Raw genomic sequence first — 23,798 nt, forward strand, 5'->3', positions numbered from 1 at the left:
ATATAAGGAGTTTGGGAGTGGCAGACAAGAAACAGCTGAGGAGGAGAAGCTACGGATCCCTGAGTGAGACAAAAAGGATAGCAAGGCAAACACAGAAAACAAACACTAAGAAACACCGTGATCTTTAGGCATAGAGCGCGCAGCCACCCGCTGCGACTTCCTGACCCCGGGTATAACGGAGTCAGACGTGGCTCTTGACACCCTCGTGACAGTACCCCCCCTTTCACGAGGGGCCTCCGGACACTCAGGACCAGGTCTCTCCGGATGAGAGACATGGAAAGCCTGAATCAACCTGTTGGCGTTTACCTCTGACGCTGGAACCCACATTCTTTCCTCGGGACCGTAACCCCTCCAATGCACCAGATACTGAAGAGAGCGGCGGACCCGACGAGAATCAACAATTCTGGATATTTGAAACTCCAGATTACCATCCACAACAACAGGAGGAGGTGGCAGCGGTGATGGTTCTAGAGGTGGAACATACTTCTTGAGCAACGACTTATGGAAGACGTTATGGATCTTAAAAGTCTGAGGTAGCTCCAGGCGAAAAGCCACAGGGTTAATGACGGCTACAATTTTATAAGGACCAATGAACCTAGGACCCAGTTTCCAAGAGGGAACCTTCAACTTAATATTCCTAGTAGACAACCACACATAGTCATTCACTCCTAGGTCCGGACCTGGCGACCGTTTCTTATCGGCCATGCATTTGTATTTACCACTCATATTTTTCAAGTTAGCTTGCACCTTCTGCCATACCGATGAAAGAGATGAAGAAAACCGTTCCTCTTCGGGAACCCCAGAAGACCCCCCCTCTTTGAAAGTACAAAATTGGGGATGAAAACCGTATGCACCAAGAAATGGTGACTTGCCAGTGGATTCCTGACGGCGATTATTTATGGCAAACTCGGCTAACGGTAAATATGATGACCACACCTCTTGGTTTTCAGACGCAAAACACCTTAAATATGTTTCTAGGTTTTGGTTGGTACGCTCAGTCTGTCCATTCGACTGAGGATGGAAAGCTGAGGAAAAGGATAAGTGTACCCCTAAACGGGTACAAAAAGCTTTCCAAAACTTAGAAATAAACTGGGTTCCCCGATCCGAAACCACATCGGAAGGGACCCCGTGAAGCTTCACGATTTCACTGATAAACACCTGAGCAAGAGTCTTAGCATTAGGAAGTGCGGGTAGCGCAATAAAGTGTACCATTTTGCTAAACCTGTCTACTACTACCAAGATAACTGTTTTACCCGCAGACAAAGGTAAGTCAGTGATGAAATCCATTGATAGATGTGTCCATGGTCTATTGGGGATGAAAAGTGGCAGTAAAGACCCTGCTGGACGTGTATGAGAGACTTTCGCGCGTGCACAAGTAGAACAAGTAGACACGAAATCTATTACATCCTGACGCAACCTTGGCCACCAAAAACGACGAGACAATAGCTCCAAGGTTGCTTTACTACCCGGGTGCCCAGCAAGTGCCGAATTATGATGTTCCTTCAATAACTCAAGACGCAGGTTTAACGGTACAAACAATTTCTCTGAGGGGCAAGAGGCCGGGGCGTCCCCCTGGGCCTCTAACACCTTTCCCTCTAGAACAGAGTGTACAGCCGAGACAACCACTCCTCTTTGTAAAATAGGTACCGGATCACTAACATTACCCCCTCCAGGGAAACTACGAGACAATGCGTCTGCCTTGGTATTTTTTGCCCCAGGACGATAGGTGATTACAAAGTTAAATCTGGTAAAGAATAGCGACCACCTAGCTTGTCTAGGGGTGAGACGCTTAGCCGATTCTAGGTACAGAAGGTTTTTGTGATCCGTAATTACCGTGACGGGGTGGATTGCTCCCTCTAAGAAGTGACGCCACTCTTCAAACGCCAGTTTAATCGCCAACAGTTCCCTATTTCCAATATCATAGTTCTTTTCTGCTGCAGATAATTTTTTGGAAAAGAAAGCGCAAGGACGCCATTTGCCAGGAGACGGACCCTGAGACAATACAGCCCCCACTCCCACCTCCGACGCATCAACTTCAACAATAAAAGGCTGGGAGACATCAGGTTGAATTAGAACAGGTGCCGAGGTAAATCTCTCTTTTAGAGAGGAAAATGCAATTTTAGCGGCGTCAGACCATTTAGAAAAATCAGTCCCCTTCCTAGTCATGTCAGTAAGGGGTTTAACGATCACTGAATAATTTTTAATAAACTTTCTGTAGAAATTTGCAAAACCCAAAAACCGTTGTAGAGCTTTAAGGTTCTCAGGAAGATCCCAATCTAAAATTGCCTGGACCTTCCCAGGATCCATACGGAAACCTGAAGCAGATAATAGATATCCCAGGAATTGTATTTCCTGAACGGCGAAGACACATTTTTCAATTTTCGCATATAATTTATTCGTCCGTAGGACCTGCAGTACTTGCCTGACATGTACTTCATGTGTTTTCAGATCAGCCGAATAAATTAAGATATCATCTAGGTATATGACTACAAACCTGCCGATGAGATGACTAAAAATATCATTAACGAAATGTTGGAAGACAGCAGGGGCATTGGTCAGACCGAAAGGCATGACTAAATTTTCGTAATGCCCCTCAGGGGTGTTAAAAGCTGTCTTCCACTCATCCCCTTCCTTGATACGAATCAGATTGTAGGCCCCCCTAAGATCAAGTTTGGAGAACCACCTAGCACCCGCAATCTGATTAAAAAGGTCAGGAATGAGAGGAAGAGGGTATGGGTCTCGGACGGTTATCCGGTTTAGCTCACGGAAATCTAGGCAAGGACGCAGGCCCCCATCTTTCTTTTTAACAAAGAAAAACCCTGCAGCCACGGGTGAAGAAGAGGGTCTGATGTGTCCCTTGGCCAGACTCTCGGAGATATAATCTTTCATGGCTTGTCTCTCAGGACCCGAAAGATTATACAACCTGGACTTGGGTAATTTTGCACCGGGAATCAGGTTAACCGGGCAATCATAAGGACGATGAGGTGGTAGCTTCTGACAACCCTTTTCAGAAAAAACGTCCTCAAAGTCCGAAATAAATGTAGGTAGGGAAGCTATGGAGGCGATTAAGCAATTGTTATTTAAGCAATTCTCTCTGCAATGCTCACTCCACTCCAATATCTCCCTGGCCTGCCAATCCACCACTGGATTGTGCGCTACCAACCAGGGAAGACCCAATACCACAGGAGAGGGAAGGCCCTCCAGAACGTAACATGAAAGACGCTCCTTATGGTGGTCCCCTACCCGAAGATGTAAGTTATGGACAACGTGAGTGAGGTTTCTCTGAGACAGAGGAGCAGAGTCAATAGCGAATATGGGAATGGGTCTCTGCAGCGTACAGAGAGACAGACCCATAGTGCGGGCAAAATGGGCATCTATCAAATTTACCCCTGCACCACTGTCTAGAAAAAAAGAAATAGTCTCCGTCTTAGCGCCAAAAACAATAACCGCTGGCAACACAAATTGAGATGTTCGTATGGAGGAAACGTATACCCCCCGGCTTACATCCTCCGCACAGCCTGGGGTTAGTAGTTCCGACGGTCTTTTGTTTTTGGGAAAGGAGGGACAGACATTAATGAAATGACCCCTCTCCCCACAGAAAAAACAAGCCCCCCCCCTACGGCGAACCTCAGGAGGACGGACCTGACGAGAAGTTCCTCCTAGCTGCATAGGCTCATCCAAGTCAGTACAGACTAACTTGGTTACCGATTGCTCAGGAATTTTCGATCTCTCCCTAAGACGTCTATCTATCCTGATAGAGAGGGACATAACAGCATCAAGGGAAAGGGGAGTCTCATACAGCGCCAGCGCATCCTTAACCCTTTCAGATAACCCAGAGCAGAACTGACTCCTGAGAGCCGGGTCGTTCCACTGAGTATCCGTAGCCCACCTGCGGAACTCTGAGCAATATTCCTCTGCTGGCCGATCTCCTTGTAGGAGTCTCCGTAACTTCGACTCAGCCAGGGCGACACGGTCAGGGTCATCATATATGAGACCCAAAGCCCCAAAAAATCCCTCCACTGACCGGAGAGCCTGGGAACCAGGGGGTAACGAGAACGCCCAGGATTGCGGGTCCCCCTGAAGCAGGGAAATAACAATCCCCACCCGCTGTTCTTCATTACCTGAGGAGTAAGGGCGCAGCTTAAAATATAATTTGCAGGCCTCACGGAACAACACAAATTTGTCCCTTCCCCCAGAGAATCTGTCAGGAAGAACAACCTTGGGTTCTGTAACAACCTGGTTACCCATAGCAACCGCTGGGCTTACGGTCTGCTGCATTTGCTGCTGCTGTTGGAGGACAGACGCCTTCAATCCTGCCACCTCCAAAGACAGGCCTTGAAGCTGTTTTGCCAAAGCAGCAATAGGATCCATATTGGATTCTAAGTAGAGAAAAAAAAATTAAATAATTTTTTTTTTTTTTTTTTCTCAAAAAATAAGGGCCAGTTATAATATCACGATCGGCGTAACTGTCACATACGTGACACGGAGGGAGGAACAGAGGGAGGCCCTGCCCTAGTGAGAGGGAAGGTGGTGACCACTGACTCACCTTGCGTCTGGCACCTGGCTGCCCTGTCGTCCCTAGACGGGTTCCTCACCCGTACGCCGATCACGTGCCTAAAACCCTGGCTTTCCCTAGGATGAGCCCTAGGTAGTGAACAGGGCGGTGGGAACACTAGTCCGCACCACTAGCTCTAGAGGAAAACACCAAGGGGAGGACAGACAATACAAACTAAACATATAATCCCAGGTGGGCAACAACAGGAGACAACAAAAGCCCAACAGGGATCCGGAGGGTAGCACTCTGGAACAACAACCAGATTCTCAGCTCCAGTGGGTCAGCATAGATGTCCAGGCAGGAAGCTCTATAACTGGCAACAAGAGAAGTGTGAGAGGAGAATATAAGGAGTTTGGGAGTGGCAGACAAGAAACAGCTGAGGAGGAGAAGCTACGGATCCCTGAGTGAGACAAAAAGGATAGCAAGGCAAACACAGAAAACAAACACTAAGAAACACCGTGATCTTTAGGCATAGAGCGCGCAGCCACCCGCTGCGACTTCCTGACCCCGGGTATAACGGAGTCAGACGTGGCTCTTGACACCCTCGTGACATTTGTTCTATGTAATTGCCGTATACTGTACAAACCGGATTGCAAAAAAGTTGGGACACTATACAAATCGTGAATAAAAACTGAATGCAATGATGTGGAGGTGCCAACTTCTAATATTTTATTCAGAATAGAACATAAATCACGGAACAAAAGTTTAAACTGAGAAAATGAACCATTTTAAGGGAAAAATATGTTGAATCAGAATTTCATGGTGTCAACAAATCCCAAATAAGTTGGGACAAGGCCATTTTCACCACTGTGTGGCATCTCCCCTTCTTCTTACAACACTCAACAGACGTCTGGGGACCGAGGAGACCAGTTTCTCAAGTTTAGAAATTGGAATGCTCTCCCATTCTTGTCTAATACAGGCCTCTAACTGTTCAATCGTCTTGGGCCTTCTTTGTTGCACCTTCCTCTTTATGATGCAGCAAATGTTCTCTATAGGTGAAAGATCTGGACTGCAGACTGGCCATTTCAGTACCCGGATCCTTCTCCTACGCAGCCATGATATTGTGATTGATGCAGAATGTGGTCTGGCATTATCTTGTTGAAAAATGCAGGGTCTTCCCTGAAAGAGATGACGTCTGGATGGGAGCATATGTTGTTCTAGAACCTGAATATATTTTTCTGCATTGATAATGCCTTTCCAGACATGCAAGCTGCCCATGCCACACGCACTCATGCAACCCCATACCATCAGAGATGCAGGCTTCTGAACTGAGCGTTGATAACAACTTGGGTTGTCCTTGTCCTCTTTGGTCCGGATGACATGGCGTCCCAGATTTCCAAAAAGAACTTTGAATCGTGACTCGTCTGACCATAGAACAGTCTTCCATTTTGCCACACTCCATTTTAAATGATCCCTGGCCCAGTGACAACGCCTGAGCTTGTGGATCTTGCTTAGAAATGGCTTCTTCTTTGCACTGTATTGTTTCAGCTGGCAACGGCGGATGCACGGTGGATTGTGTTCACTGACAATGGTTTCTGGAAGTATTCCTGAGCCCATTCTGTGATTTCCTTTACAGTAGCATTCCTGTTTGTGGTGCAGTGTCGTTTAAGGGCCCGGAGATCAGGGGCATCCAGTATGGTTTTACGGCCTTGACCCTTTACGCACAGAGATTGTTCCAGATTCTCTGAATCTTCGGATGATGTTATGCACAGTTGATGATGATAGATACAAAGTCTTTGCAATTTTTCCGCTGGGTAACACCTTTCTGATATTGCTCCACTATCTTTCTGCGCAACATTGTGGGAATTGGTGATCCTCTACCCATCTTGGCTTCTGAGAGACACTGCCACTCTGAGAAGCTCTTTTTATACCCAATCATGTTGCCAATTGACCTAATTAGTGTTAATTGGTCTTCCAGCTCTTCGTTATGCTCAAATTTACTTTTTCCAGCCTCATATTGCTACTTGTCCCAACTTTTGGGGGATTTGTTGACACCGTGAAAATTTGAATCAATGTATTTTTCCTTTAAAATGATACATTTACTCGGATTAAACGTTTGATCTGTCATCTACGTTCTATTACAAATAAAATATTGACATTTGCCATCTCCACATCATTGCATTCAGTTTTTATTCACAATTTGTTTAGTGTCCCAACTTTTTTGGTATCCAGTTTGTATATGCCATACGGAAAAACGGAACCGTAACGGAAACACAATGGAAACAAAAAACTGAACAACGGATCCGTGAAAAACGGACCGCAAAACACTGAAATAGCCATACAGTCGCGTGAAAGAGGCCTTATACGGTTCCTTATGAAGTATTCAGCCCCTTGATATTTTTCCAGTTTTCTTGTTTTACAACCAGGAATTAAAAAAAAGATTTTTAATTGCATATGTGTTCACCAGGAGCGAATTAACTGGCCCCATGTTGTAGGCAGCTCCAAATTAACAAAAAGCGGGGCAACACAAGTAGGCAGGGTCAGCAATATCATAGTGCAAAATACCATCCCAGCAGAAACAAATAGCAGTGTAGCACAATATACTGCCCCAAAAGCTGTCCCTCTGTGGTGGCCATCTATAGCTACCATTTTCTGTCCTCCTCCAGTTGTCTATGGAGTAGGGGGCTTAGGAGGTGAAGTGCGGCCACAGCAGGGTATGTGCAGTCGATGGCTGCGTACATGAATACTAGATTCTTACGGCGTTAATTACTGTTGAGAGCTCATTATGTACCTGGTCAGCCGCAGAGAGGAGGACTTGGGTGGCCCCTTGGGGCATCGGCCCACTGGGAAATTTCCCTGTAGGGTCTATAAATCCTTTTGGGGTATGTCTTAATTAGCTAAGCACATCCAGACACTGGGATTTTTACCCTTTCTTCTAGGGAAAACTGCTCCAACTCCTTCAAGTTAGATGGCTTGTGTTGGTGTACAGCAGTCTTCAAACCATGTCACAGTTTCTCTATTGGATTGAGGTCTGGAGTTTGACTGGGCTACAAGACATTTTAACCACTTTTAGGTTTAGTAGTATATTTAGGGTCATTGTCATTGTCCATCCCAGTCTCAAATCTCTGGCAGACTGAAACAGGTTTTTCTCAAAAATTACCCAGGTCCAATACATAAAATATGAATAATAAAATTTATTTTCATTCCAGAATGATTATAATGCAACAAAACAGGTAAGAGTACTTTCACACTAGCGTTTCTTTTTTCCGTCATAGGGTCTCAATAAGGGAAAAAAACGCTTCAGTTTTGTTCCCATTGTCAATGGAGACAAAACGTAACTGAACGGAACGGAATGCTCCAAAATGCATTCCGTTCCCTTTGGTTGCATTCTCATACTGGAGAGCAAACTCCAGCAAGCTGCGATTTTCTTCCCGTCATGGGATGTGGAGCAAGTCGGATCCGTCATGACCCTCAATGCAAGTCAATGGGGATGGATCGGTTTCACTCTGTAACAATAGAAAACGGATCTGTCCCCCATTGACTTTCAATGGAGTTCATGACGGATCCGTCTTGGCTATGTTAAAAATAATACAACCGGATCCGTTCATAACAGATGCAGATGGTTGTATTATCAGAACGGATCCAGCAAAAACGCTAGTGTGAAAGTAGCCTCAAACAGCAAGGGGGTGAACATGTTCACAAGGAATCTTAAATATGTGGGTTAACTATTATGTGCAAAATAAACATTTCCACGGAACTTTGTGTTATTTTCTGCTAATCTGTGTAAATTATTGTTTTATTTGGGTTTTATACTTATGAAAAAAATAAGTACAAATCAGATTTTATAACAATCTGAGCATAACACATACATCGTAGCAAAGTAAACAAAATCAAAATATCAGTGTAGATCATACAAATCTGCTTCAAAATAATTGGGACGGGAAAGGGAGATGGGAAGAGAAATAGGGTAGGAAGGGGGAGCAGGATTAGTGATCAATAACACAACATCACCGTCCAAAATAAGCATGAACTATACTGTCCTGTCTTACTTAAACAAGTGAGACTATAATGATAAACCAGTCACTAGTGAACCCTAAACTACCTAGGTAAAGTTAGTGTCCAGCAGCATAACCCAAAGAAGAAATTTCTGTTACCATATGCTATCACAAAATATTACTTTAATGGCCCAACTTGTCGTTTGATAAAGGGAAGCAAAACTACCATTATGTGTAACATCATCCAAGGCTCTGTTCACATGCTATAATATTTTAGATGGGTTCATACAAGGGACTTTAAATACTCTTTTTGAGGGTTTTTAACTTTAAAAGTGACCTTGGTCGAAAGTTGGCTGTGACTGAGTGGAAAAGTATGATTTTCCTTTTATAGAGCTTTTTAAATTACGTTTGACAAATCACATGCCATGCAAATGCAGTTTTCTTTAGCGAAGTCTCTGTTCAGTACTGGCTTGGCACCAGGCCTATTACATGTTTTAAAATGTGTACTTTTTGCTAATTTGTGTGAAATTGTGTATGTTAGATTTCTGAGTAAAATTACAGTGGCTCAACCGACCTGAGAAGTAATGGTTCGGTGCATTCCCCTCCACACACCCGCTGTCGATAGAGAACAAAGTACCAAAGTATAAGAGATAGTTGGGGGGCACTCTACTATCTAGTACCGTATGGAGTTGCAAATAATCAGTTGATATAAATAAAATTGAAATTTATTCAAATATTCCAAATACTACACTAAAAATATATACAATAAATGGATGCTAAATTGGCCATCCTAGCAGACATCTATCACATATATTCAAAACATCATCAAAAATACTTGATAAATGTAATATGGATAAATCCCTATTATAGAGGTAGGATATGTGTCTATAGTTGATCAACTAGAATAAAATTTCAAAAAAATAGAAAAATATATATAAAAATACAATTGAAGTGCAATAAATATAATGTAGCACTAGTATATTATTGCAATGGACCTTTAAGATACCAGTATATTGCTTCTAAGAAAAGGGATAATGTTCAACACATAGCAAAGCCATAGCATCCTTGTGCAATACCTTCAGTTTGAACGGGAGTGTAAAAGCCAGTGTGGACCCACTGTGCCACTTAACAGATTTGTCTTGTGGCTAATGCTGAGGGCGTTGTTAAGGAGGACTCCTGGTTGTCATCCTCTCTCCCTCAGAAGAGATGAGATGCCAGCGGGCACCACTTTATGTCTCCTCTACTTTGGTCCACACCATAGATGGAATTTTGTGAGAATTGCTGGTACATTGATGTTCTCAGCAGAAGATCTCGCCTCAGGACCTGATCCCCTCAAATCCACCAGATAGAATTTTTTTCTCCCAACCTTTTTGTCATCAAGGATACTCTCTACCTTGAACTCATCTTTAGGACCAAGTGGAACTGGAGCAGAGACTGAAGACCCGGAGTAGCGATTGCGCACCAATGGTTTGACATGTGAAACATGGACGGAATTGGGAATACATAGAAAAGGTGTAGTTTGTAGCAGACAGGGTTGATCTGTTTCAAGACCTCAAAAAGACTAAAGAATAAAGGAATGAACTTGTAGGAGGGTACAATCAAATAGATGTTTCTGAAGGACAGCAGACTTTGAGGTCATTAAGACCACAGTCTTAATATTCTCTATATCTGGCGGTGGATCCCCTGAAGTTATGAAGAGGTGCAAGCCTCTACATAACTTTGGTGTATCCAGTGCCAGTTTGTAGCTTGTTGCATGATTTTATGAAAATGTCATGTGTCCTATTGTTGGCAAGGCTGATTAGTCAGCCTGCATTTGTGGGAGGGGCGGAGGCTCTTCATATACGAGCCATATACAGCCTCATTCACAGGGGTGTGTTCTCAGGTGCACAGGCCGCATGTTACCTTGTCCGTCCAGGTTCAGCCACGGCTGATACTATATGTTTTTGTCTTGTTACCTGGATCGCCCAGGCCGAGTTAAATGTTGTATGTCACCTGGATCGCCCAGGTTCAGCCACTGCAGATACCGGCTATGTCATTTGTCTTGCTACCTGGATCGCCCAGGCCGAGTTACATGTTATGTGTTACCTGGATCGCCCAGGCCGAGTTACATGTTATGTGTTACCTGGATCGCCCAGGCCGAGTTACATGTTATGTGTTACCTGGATCGCCCAGGCCGAGTTACATGTTATGTGTTACCTGGATCGCCCAGGCCGAGTTACATGTTATGTGTTACCTGGATCGCCCAGGCCGAGTTAAATGTTGTATGTCACCTGGATCGCCCAGGCCGAGTTACATGTTGTATGTCACCTGGATCGTCCAGGCCACGTTAAATGTTGTATGTCACCTGGATCGCTCAGGCCGAGTTAAATGTTGTATGCCACCTGGATCGCCCAGGCCGAGTTAAATGTTGTATGTCACCTGGATCGCCCAGGTTCAGCTACTGCAGATACCATGCTATGTCATTTGTCTTGTTACCTGGATCGCCCAGGACAAGCTAAATGTTGGGTGACAACTGGACCGTCAGGTTCAGCCGCTACTGATACTACGCTATATGTCATGTTTTGTTGTTAGAATAAGTCTCTGCCATACCCCACTCTATCGGTATATCGGGTTTACTCTTCTCGCACCCAGAGCTGCGTTCACACGTCCTATACTACTACAGGTTCTTTCCAGGCCCATTTCAAGAACTGCATTCATGTTGCTGTTACATCTATGCTGTGCTCCGTTCACAACCAGAGCTGCTGTTATACCAAATTTCATGCTTATACCCAGAGTTGTGTTCACACTTCTACTGCTACACCAGGTCGTATACCCCACTCGCCGCTTTCCATGTCTGCTGTCACATCAAGTTAATATTCCGTTCACATCCAAAGCTGCGTCCGCATGTCTGCTTTTACATCTTGTCCTATAATCCATTCACTACTAGAGCTGCGTTCACGTGTCTTCTTTCGCATCACGTCAATACTCTGCTCACTTTCAAATTGCATTCATATGTCTGCTTTATACCATGCTTTTCATGCGCTATCGATACTCAGAGCTGCGCCCATACCATGTTTTTTAGGTACAACTCACATCCAAAGCTCCATTCGCCCAATTGTTGTTACATGTTGAGGAAGGGTTGAGACGTATGCATATATGTCCATGCATGCCTGCAAACACGGGCGGGCATGTATGGTATATATGCATACTTTTACCACCACGTCAGGGGAAGATGTGCGCAGATGTGCCCAGCATCTGCTCACATCTGCCCATGGTGAACCCCAGGGGCTCATGGTGGTCCCTGGGGGAAATATGTGCCCCCTCAGTGTGTTGTGTATGTATATTAATGTGTATATGTATATAGATGTGTGTATATATATATATATATATATGGTGGGTATATATATATGTATATACATGTATGGCCCCACGTTCACATAATCCCCCTTAAGAACATGTGTCTCCCCTCCCCTCTCCACACCAGAAACCAGATGCATCGGTGTGAATGTGCCCAGCATTCACACAGATGCAATCTGGTTATTTACATCAGAATGACCGAAATGTCCGGTCATCCTGATGACTACAAAGGACTCAGGTTCAATAGAATCTGAGCCCTTTGTTGTAATTATCCCCAGCACGGCTGGAGATAATTACACATGATAGAAGAAGTGGAGAAACCTCTCCTCCTTCTATTATGCGCATTCCGGCAGCGAAATTAGCATCTCGCTGGCCGGAATGCAGAGCGCCACAGGTGGGAGATCTAAGGCTTCTCCCGCCTGTTGGCGCGCGCGCGGCCCCGACGCGCTCGTTCTGGAGACGCTCGGGCCGGCGCAAGTGACGTCATCTCACTGCGCCGGCCCTCGTGTCTCCAACGGTGGCGCGCGCGCGCCACCTTGTGGGCGGTGCGGCAGTGCGGGCCGCCGGACTTAAATAGCCGGCGGTCCCAGCACTAGGTAGAAGAGCCGTGCCGCCCCTTGATGAGAAGGAGCCGACCACCCCTAGACGAACGAGCATACCATAAGTATCATTAACCCTTTTGATTCCTTCATCTACCCACCGCTATCCCACCAACGTTGGCCCCTTGTAATACTATAACCCCTTGTTATACCCTTGATTCCCATTACCCCTGCTAGTCCCTGCCCTGGTACCCTTGATCCCCTTCCCTGATCCTACCACCCTGTATCCCTTACTCCAGCCCCCTGGTGAACCCCCTATTCCTGGTTTACCCTGTATATCCTGTGCCCCTGATTCATACTGTTAACCCTTAGTGAATGTGGTCTGCTTAACCCCAGTAAGACCACCGTAGATCCTCGTCGTATACCCAGGGATAGAAGTAGTCAGGTGGGGTGGGTTGTTATACTTGTATGTGTGTATTGTATAGTTAGTTTGTGGGTGGAATTTGGGAACGTGTAGTGTAGTGGAGTACTGTATATGTGTAGTGCTGTGTATTGTTAGTGTATTGCGTGCTTAGTGTGTTAAATAAATACCGTTATATTGTACCCTTTGTGTAGCGTGTACTTGTTAGCGGTAGCGAGTTAGTAAGGCGCATGCAGCTAGCATTAGTGATTAGTGTAAGGCATAGCGAAAGTATTGTGTTGTTATTATATAAAGGTATAAATAGGCGGAGTCATCACTATTAGGCTCCTCCTATTTAGGAATATTAATTATCGATATTCGCATAATATTGGTGATTAATATTCCCCCTTTACATTGGCGAGTCAGGCCCACTGCTTAGATTTTGAAATCTGTGTTTGGTTTTGAGGCTAGAGGTCGGTTGTCCTGTGAATTGTCAGGCAAGAGAGACGTGGTCAGCGGTCTGAACGTCTAGGAGAGACGTAGTCAGCGGTCTGAGCGTCTAGGACCTGATAATTCGGACAGGAAACGCGACTCTTCCTCACAGCACCAAACGCAGATCAAAATCTTTAGCAGAGAATCTATAATTGTTCTGTGAATTAATATTTTGATATTTTGCTTTACACGATTACTACATCGCTCGAGTGATTGCGAGAGAGAAGAGGATACGTCACTGGAGAAGATCCATCTTCGTTGGAGCAGCGTATAAGTCCAGCTGATCGGGAAGAAGCGTTCCAAGAGAAAAAGGACTTCTTCCAAACAGCTACTGAGGACAAAGAGGTACGGCCCCAAGGAGAAGATGGACGCTCATCAAAAAGTGAGTATGGACTTCTCCACACTGCAACACTTAAGTAAACACAGCACTTTTAATCCCATTATACCTACTACATACAAATCCGCTGAGCTGCTATGGTCCGCCTTACTGGACCAAGCTTACGCTCATGACCGGGTTTGTATCAATAGGAGTATCTTCAATAAAACAAACAAACGCTTCCAAATGTTAGCCAAATTGGTTCACACCTTTGAGGATACCATTTGGAAGGCAGAACACACTAACACACTCGCCAGCACAGGAAAGGCAGGGGAGGTTGCTGATAAGGCAAACTTCCACTGCAATTGTTGTGTTGACAACGTTAGAAGAATATACACACTAGAGGCTCGGTTACAAGAAGAAACCCAGTGTACAGTCGAACGGGGCAGAGAGATCTGTGTGCTAGAGTCCAGACTCTCGGATGAGGAGGGTCTCTACTCTGACATGGACAGAGAGCTGCTCCGGCTGTACACTGAGAATAACCAGTACAGGAACAGTGCGGCATGGTACTAACAGCATGGTACCCACGAAACAGGTTTGCGTTTCGGAAACGGCACAGGGGGAGACGGCGGCAACAGTGCCAAAGTCTTCAGCGGATAACACATCCGCAATGGTGGACCGGTCGCTACGATTCACCTCGACGCCCGGGGAGACTAGTAGTAGTGGCCGTGCCCATGAACAGGACAACAGTTGGGAAGAGGAAAGTAGATGGCCAAACTCCGCTTCCAATCCTCCAACACGTCCGGAGAAACAGGAAGGAGTTTATCTTAACCATTCCAGTATGGAAAGGATAAACTTCCTGTTACGGATTTGCAAAGAGATCCCAAAATACGATCCCAATGTAGATCCGTTCACTTCATGCGATATTTTTGAGGGTCACTGTAATAAATATTCAGTGGCTCCAGAATATCGTATGGAGTTGTTAAAATTGTGGTTACCGACACACCTTAACCAAAGGTATGAGGTAACGGGGAGGACACAACCCACGAATGGCCAGTTTCATGATAAGGAGGAACGCCTCTCCATACTCACGAGACTGGCCACGGGTCATTGGGATGTCACTCCAGAGGTCCTGTCAAAATTCAAGCCTACTATCCATGATGAACCTTTGTCATTATGTAGTAGGTTTGAAGCGATGTACAGGAGGGTTACTAAGGATCAGGGTATGGGGATTCCACAAGGCATGATTCGCATGTTTGTGGAAAAGTTCCCATACCTGGATACTGCAATCCGGCTGAGCGCAGCTAGGGAGCCATCCCTCACGGATGCGGCTATGACTATTGAACAGTGTAGACAGGATATACTGTACAATAAGAAGTCCGTTAAAGTGAGGGAACGGGCACCTACATACGTTAGATCACAAGATGAACGGATACAGCACACAAGGTCTGCATCAACCGTTCGCCCCACGGCCCCGCCATGGGAAAAAGGTTTAACGGGTACCGCGCTAATTTGTAAAGCAGTATACAGGATCAAGAACCAGAAAGCAACGTGCCAAATTCGTATGATGCACAAACGAAAAATTCCAAATCCATAAACAATAATATACAGGCGGATCTCACACTTCCATATAAACCATGCGATGATTTTCAGCAACCTGATACTCAGCTGCGCATATATGAAGACGACTGTCTTACGTCTCCCAGTTCACATGCGAAAGAATGGATGTCCGCCTGCAATATACGGTGAAATCTCCCCTTGTGATAACAGTCACACGAAAAGCCTGATCCGAAAACAGTCCGGAATACCCTAATGAAGGACAGAAAAAGATTGCGCAATACCCTCGGGGTTTAAAAGTAGGAATACTTTAATCTACTTACAAAAGGCAAGTTTTCACAAGCATATAAAATACCCGACCCGGGTTTCGCACTTAGCTTCGTCAGGGGCTGCAATCCAAATGCCGCCAAAGGTCAACACATATATAGCAGTCATTGACCCCGGAACAAGTACGGACTTCCGTTTGTCCGGCAAAATATTTAAACTGATCTTTTAAAAAATAAATACTAAAATTGCCAACATAAGTTCTAATGACACATACATTTAGCAAGATACAATAAAATACAATAAATTACACAAAACTAAAATAGTATTAAACATAGTAGAAAAACTTGCGTTGTATAATAAAACATCTAAAAAAATTTTTTGATTAAACCATACAGACAGATTTTATATCCCACTCAATATTATGTCCGTTAGGCTGCAATGTGTTCATATCATAAATCCATTGCGCCTCCCTTTTATTAATCTGTGTGGCAGGATTACCTCCACGCCAGTGACGTTTCACCAATTCTACACCACAAAACTTTAGACCCGTAGGGTCTTTCTGATGGAACCTCTTATAATGTGCAGAGACACTATGAGTCTCGAGTCCTTTTTTAATATTTTTAATATGTTCGCCAACTCGAACTTTTAACTTTCTCAGTGTTCTTCCAATATACTGGAGACCACACGGGCACTCCAGTACATAAATAACTCCCATTGATTCACATGAGATACTACCACTGATTTTTTTAGAGATAGATTTGGAGGTAGACACAATATCATCTTTTCTAATTATTTTTTTATCTTCTCTTGTGCGATTTCTGCAGCATAAACAGAAGCCGCACCAAGTGAAGCCGTTGCGCAATTTCGGTGCACCAGAAGACTCTCTCACATAACTGTGCACGATACGGTTTCTGACAGTGGGGGCTCTTTTAAAAATAAAGGGCGGTTTTTGGGGAATAAATTCACCTATAACTGGATCATTTCGCAAAACCTTCCAGTTATTTTGAATTATTCTTTTAATATGGGGGCAATTAATAGAATAGGTGGTTGAAAAAGCAAACTTATATTTTTCTTGAATCTGTATTTTATCTTCCGCAGACACTTTCTTTTTAATAGTACCCAAATTTTCCAACTTAATTTCTTCCTTTTGATTCAACAGAACTTCCTTTTTATATCCCTTTTCTACAAATCTATTTACTATGATGTCACTTTGTGTCTCATAATCTTCTATACTGGTACAATTTCTTTTGATACGTTTCAATTGTCCCTTCGGCACATTACAGATCCATGGTTCATGATGGCAACTATTTCTTTCAATATAACCATTGCGGTCAGTAGGTTTAAAATAAGTGACAGTTTTTATCTTTTTTTCATCTACCCTGATCTCCAGATCTAAAAAATGTATAGTGTTTTTACTAACATCATGGGTGAAATGAATGTTCCACTTATTTGCATTAATTTGAGAAATAAACCTCATTAACCCTATCTCCGTTCCATACCAAATGCCGATGCAGTCATCTATATATCTCCTCCAGAGTTGGAGGCTACCACCCTCCATCTCAACTTTAATAATCGGGTCTATATTAGACTGTTCCCAGTAAGACATGAACAGATTGGCGAAGCTGGGTGCGAATTTCGCACCCATCGCCACTCCCGACACCTGGAGAAAATAACTATCAGCATACCAAAAATAATTATGTCCGAGGCAGTACTGTATACAATCCATAATAAAGATTTTTTGCTCATTACACATTTGAACATCTCTATTCAAATAAAATCTTATCGCCTCCATGCCTATCTCATTTGGTATGATTGTGTAAAGTGAAGTGACATCTAATGTCATCAAAATAGCATTTTCGGGTAAATCATTTATTTCTCTCAAAGCCTCAAGGATATGTCCAGTATCCCGTAGGTATGATGGTGTGATAGTCACATATTTTTGTAAAAAAATGTCTATATACTCGGATACACGGCTGGTTATTGAATCAATCCCTGAGACAATGGGTCGCCCTGGGGGGCGTTCTGCATTCTTATGAATCTTAGGTAAATAATATATAGTCGGAGTTTTTGGGTACAAGTTATTTAAATACTGGTGTTCTTTCTCATTCAGCACTTTTTGCATTAGACCCCTATCTAACAAAACTTTAAGTGTTTTTTTATATTCGAATATGGGATCCCTTTTCAATTTTCTGTATGTAGTAGTGTCGCTAAGAATTCTCTGCATTTCCGTGTTGTAGTCCTCATGATTTAAAACAACTACACCTCCACCTTTATCTGCTGGTTTTATAATTATTTTATCATTTTTTTCCAGAGTTTTTAACGCCTCCTTTTCATTTTTAGTTAAATTATTCTTTTTGAACCTCCTATATCTAATTGATCTAGCCCTTTAAGAACCCCACGTTTAAAAGCTTCTATACATTCATTTTCCTTATTATCTGGGAAAAAAGTAGATTTATTTCGCAGATGCGTGTATATTTTAGTATCCTGCGCATTGGAAGTTTTTATTGGATTCTTTTTCAAATATTTACATATATTTAATTTCCTTATGAATCTATGCACATCCAAATATGTTTCAAATTTATTTCCTCTATATATTGGGGCAAATTTAAGACCCTTGTTAAGCACAGAAAGTTCATCTGGAGTCAAACTATGTGTGCTTAAGTTATATATGCCTATGGAATCCCTCTGCCTTTCTTCGCTTCTGGGCTTATTGTGTCTTTTTCCTCCCCTTCTTCCCCTTCCTCTCTTTTTTTCTTTCTTGGTGTCCCTTCCATCTTTTGTGGTGATTGTGGTGTTTTCCCTTTTATCATCTTGTGGGGAAAATTTTCCTCATGAGTGTTAATTCCCCTCATTTCTTTAACATATACTGTATCTTCAATGTCTTTTGTTTTTTAAAAGGGCTATGGTTATAAGCCTGTCTATTTTCTGAAGGGAGATTTCTACCCCCTTCTCTATTATCTGTTCCTCTAGTACGGTTATAATCATTATACTCTTGTATATAAGGTTCTCCCCCTCTATTATTATAATAGGGGAGGTATTGTTGTCTGTTTCTGTCTGAATTATGGTAATCCCGGGAACCATATTGATATGGATTATAATGCCCACGATGGTTTTGCGCATTATAATAATGGTTCTCGTTATGTCTATAATAGCCTTGATTTCTACGATGGCCATTCCACCTAGGTCTATAATCACGAGGTTGCTCCCGGCCCCATCTGGGGTTGGAATTTACCTGGTGATTATAGGTGGTGGTTCTCCCTATATCAGGTGCGGTGCGCTCATTGTTTTTAGGCTCACTCACATATACTGCTGTATCTTCCTTTTTCTGTTTCCATTTGTACACTGTATTATTTTTATATTCCTCTATAACCTTTAAATACTTTTTTTGTTTTTTCTTTTTTACTTCTTGTTCAGCTTTCATAACTTCTTTTTGGCATTTTTGTGATAATTCAGAATATTCAGATAATTCTTTAAAAGGCGCTAGTTTGACCTTTATCTCCTCTATTTTATTACATATGGAGGAAAGTTTCTTTTTCCTTCTCTCTATAATAAATCTCATAGCACCAAAACCGCATGAATTAACAAAACTCTCCCATTCATATAATTCTGTTTCAATGTCTGAATTCAATGGGAGTTGCCACCTGAGGCCCTCTGGGATCTTTTCTTCCACAAGGAACCGCTCCAGTGAAATAACATCCCAAATGGTTCTAATTTCTTTAACCATTAATAATTCTAAGGTATTAAAAACCTCATCAATATCATTACTACAATCTTGCTGAGGTTTCTCATTAAATACTTCGTGTACATTTAAATGCATATTGTCTCTAAAAGTAAAAATATCCATAATCCACACCAACTGAACCTAGAAACAAAGTAACAGACAGAAACAGATTGGTGGGTGTGGACCAATGGACAGTCAGCTGCGGTGCCCTTAATAGGACAGGTTCAAAGTCCTTAATACAAAGTAGAAAAAGGTTTAACGGGTACCGCGCTAATTTGTAAAGCAGTATACAGGATCAAGAACCAGAAAGCAACGTGCCAAATTCGTATGATGCACAAACGAAAAATTCCAAATCCATAAACAATAATATACAGGCGGATCTCACACTTCCATATAAACCATGCGATGATTTTCAGCAACCTGATACTCAGCTGCGCATATATGAAGACGACTGTCTTACGTCTCCCAGTTCACATGCGAAAGAATGGATGTCCGCCTGCAATATACGGTGAAATCTCCCCTTGTGATAACAGTCACACGAAAAGCCTGATCCGAAAACAGTCCGGAATACCCTAATGAAGGACAGAAAAAGATTGCGCAATACCCTCGGGGTTTAAAAGTAGGAATACTTTAATCTACTTACAAAAGGCAAGTTTTCACAAGCATATAAAATACCCGACCCGGGTTTCGCACTTAGCTTCGTCAGGGGCTGCAATCCAAATGCCGCCAAAGGTCAACACATATATAGCAGTCATTGACCCCGGAACAAGTACGGACTTCCGTTTGTCCGGCAAAATATTTAAACTGATCTTTTAAAAAATAAATACTAAAATTGCCAACATAAGTTCTAATGACACATACATTTAGCAAGATACAATAAAATACAATAAATTACACAAAACTAAAATAGTATTAAACATAGTAGAAAAACTTGCGTTGTATAATAAAACATCTAAAAAAAATTTTTGATTAAACCATACAGACAGATTTTATATCCCACTCAATATTATGTCCGTTAGGCTGCAATGTGTTCATATCATAAATCCATTGCGCCTCCCTTTTATTAATCTGTGTGGCAGGATTACCTCCACGCCAGTGACGTTTCACCAATTCTACACCACAAAACTTTAGACCCGTAGGGTCTTTCTGATGGAACCTCTTATAATGTGCAGAGACACTATGAGTCTCGAGTCCTTTTTTAATATTTTTAATATGTTCGCCAACTCGAACTTTTAACTTTCTCAGTGTTCTTCCAATATACTGGAGACCACACGGGCACTCCAGTACATAAATAACTCCCATTGATTCACATGAGATACTACCACTGATTTTTTTAGAGATAGATTTGGAGGTAGACACAATATCATCTTTTCTAATTATTTTTTTATCTTCTCTTGTGCGATTTCTGCAGCATAAACAGAAGCCGCACCAAGTGAAGCCGTTGCGCAATTTCGGTGCACCAGAAGACTCTCTCACATAACTGTGCACGATACGGTTTCTGACAGTGGGGGCTCTTTTAAAAATAAAGGGCGGTTTTTGGGGAATAAATTCACCTATAACTGGATCATTTCGCAAAACCTTCCAGTTATTTTGAATTATTCTTTTAATATGGGGGCAATTAATAGAATAGGTGGTTGAAAAAGCAAACTTATATTTTTCTTGAATCTGTATTTTATCTTCCGCAGACACTTTCTTTTTAATAGTACCCAAATTTTCCAACTTAATTTCTTCCTTTTGATTCAACAGAACTTCCTTTTTATATCCCTTTTCTACAAATCTATTTACTATGATGTCACTTTGTGTCTCATAATCTTCTATACTGGTACAATTTCTTTTGATACGTTTCAATTGTCCCTTCGGCACATTACAGATCCATGGTTCATGATGGCAACTATTTCTTTCAATATAACCATTGCGGTCAGTAGGTTTAAAATAAGTGACAGTTTTTATCTTTTTTTCATCTACCCTGATCTCCAGATCTAAAAAATGTATAGTGTTTTTACTAACATCATGGGTGAAATGAATGTTCCACTTATTTGCATTAATTTGAGAAATAAACCTCATTAACCCTATCTCCGTTCCATACCAAATGCCGATGCAGTCATCTATATATCTCCTCCAGAGTTGGAGGCTACCACCCTCCATCTCAACTTTAATAATCGGGTCTATATTAGACTGTTCCCAGTAAGACATGAACAGATTGGCGAAGCTGGGTGCGAATTTCGCACCCATCGCCACTCCCGACACCTGGAGAAAATAACTATCAGCATACCAAAAATAATTATGTCCGAGGCAGTACTGTATACAATCCATAATAAAGATTTTTTGCTCATTACACATTTGAACATCTCTATTCAAATAAAATCTTATCGCCTCCATGCCTATCTCATTTGGTATGATTGTGTAAAGTGAAGTGACATCTAATGTCATCAAAATAGCATTTTCGGGTAAATCATTTATTTCTCTCAAAGCCTCAAGGATATGTCCAGTATCCCGTAGGTATGATGGTGTGATAGTCACATATTTTTGTAAAAAAATGTCTATATACTCGGATACACGGCTGGTTATTGAATCAATCCCTGAGACAATGGGTCGCCCTGGGGGGCGTTCTGCATTCTTATGAATCTTAGGTAAATAATATATAGTCGGAGTTTTTGGGTACAAGTTATTTAAATACTGGTGTTCTTTCTCATTCAGCACTTTTTGCATTAGACCCCTATCTAACAAAACTTTAAGTGTTTTTTTATATTCGAATATGGGATCCCTTTTCAATTTTCTGTATGTAGTAGTGTCGCTAAGAATTCTCTGCATTTCCGTGTTGTAGTCCTCATGATTTAAAACAACTACACCTCCACCTTTATCTGCTGGTTTTATAATTATTTTATCATTTTTTTCCAGAGTTTTTAACGCCTCCTTTTCATTTTTAGTTAAATTATTCTTTTTTGAACCTCCTATATCTAATTGATCTAGCCCTTTAAGAACCCCACGTTTAAAAGCTTCTATACATTCATTTTCCTTATTATCTGGGAAAAAAGTAGATTTATTTCGCAGATGCGTGTATATTTTAGTATCCTGCGCATTGGAAGTTTTTATTGGATTATTTTTCAAATATTTACATATATTTAATTTCCTTATGAATCTATGCACATCCAAATATGTTTCAAATTTATTTCCTCTATATATTGGGGCAAATTTAAGACCCTTATTAAGCACAGAAAGTTCATCTGGAGTCAAACTATGTGTGCTTAAGTTATATATGCCTATGGAATCCCTCTGCCTTTCTTCGCTTCTGGGCTTATTGTGTCTTTTTCCTCCCCTTCTTCCCCTTCCTCTCTTTTTTTCTTTCTTGGTGTCCCTTCCATCTTTTGTGGTGATTGTGGTGTTTTCCCTTTTATCATCTTGTGGGGAAAATTTTCCTCATGAGTGTTAATTCCCCTCATTTCTTTAACATATACTGTATCTTCAATGTCTTTTGTTTTTTTAAAAGGGCTATGGTTATAAGCCTGTCTATTTTCTGAAGGGAGATTTCTACCCCCTTCTCTATTATCTGTTCCTCTAGTACGGTTATAATCATTATACTCTTGTATATAAGGTTCTCCCCCTCTATTATTATAATAGGGGAGGTATTGTTGTCTGTTTCTGTCTGAATTATGGTAATCCCGGGAACCATATTGATATTGATTATAATGCCCACGATGGTTTTGCGCATTATAATAATGGTTCTCGTTATGTCTATAATAGCCTTGATTTCTACGATGGCCATTCCACCTAGGTCTATAATCACGAGGTTGCTCCCGGCCCCATCTGGGGTTGGAATTTACCTGGTGATTATAGGTGGTGGTTCTCCCTATATCAGGTGCGGTGCGCTCATTGTTTTTAGGCTCACTCACATATACTGCTGTATCTTCCTTTTTCTGTTTCCATTTGTACACTGTATTATTTTTATATTCCTCTATAACCTTTAAATACTTTTTTTGTTTTTTCTTTTTTACTTCTTGTTCAGCTTTCATAACTTCTTTTTGGCATTTTTGTGATAATTCAGAATATTCAGATAATTCTTTAAAAGGCGCTAGTTTGACCTTTATCTCCTCTATTTTATTACATATGGAGGAAAGTTTCTTTTTCCTTCTCTCTATAATAAATCTCATAGCACCAAAACCGCATGAATTAACAAAACTCTCCCATTCATATAATTCTGTTTCAATGTCTGAATTCAATGGGAGTTGCCACCTGAGGCCCTCTGGGATCTTTTCTTCCACAAGGAACCGCTCCAGTGAAATAACATCCCAAATGGTTCTAATTTCTTTAACCATTAATAATTCTAAGGTATTAAAAACCTCATCAATATCATTACTACAATCTTGCTGAGGTTTCTCATTAAATACTTCGTGTACATTTAAATGCATATTGTCTCTAAAAGTAAAAATATCCATAATCCACACCAACTGAACCTAGAAACAAAGTAACAGACAGAAACAGATTGGTGGGTGTGGACCAATGGACAGTCAGCTGCGGTGCCCTTAATAGGACAGGTTCAAAGTCCTTAATACAAAGTAGAAAAAGGTTTAACGGGTACCGCGCTAATTTGTAAAGCAGTATACAGGATCAAGAACCAGAAAGCAACGTGCCAAATTCGTATGATGCACAAACGAAAAATTCCAAATCCATAAACAATAATAT

Source organism: Bufo gargarizans, chromosome 3 (assembly GCF_014858855.1).
Source record: "Bufo gargarizans isolate SCDJY-AF-19 chromosome 3, ASM1485885v1, whole genome shotgun sequence".
Classification (NCBI taxonomy): Eukaryota; Metazoa; Chordata; class Amphibia; order Anura; family Bufonidae; genus Bufo; species Bufo gargarizans.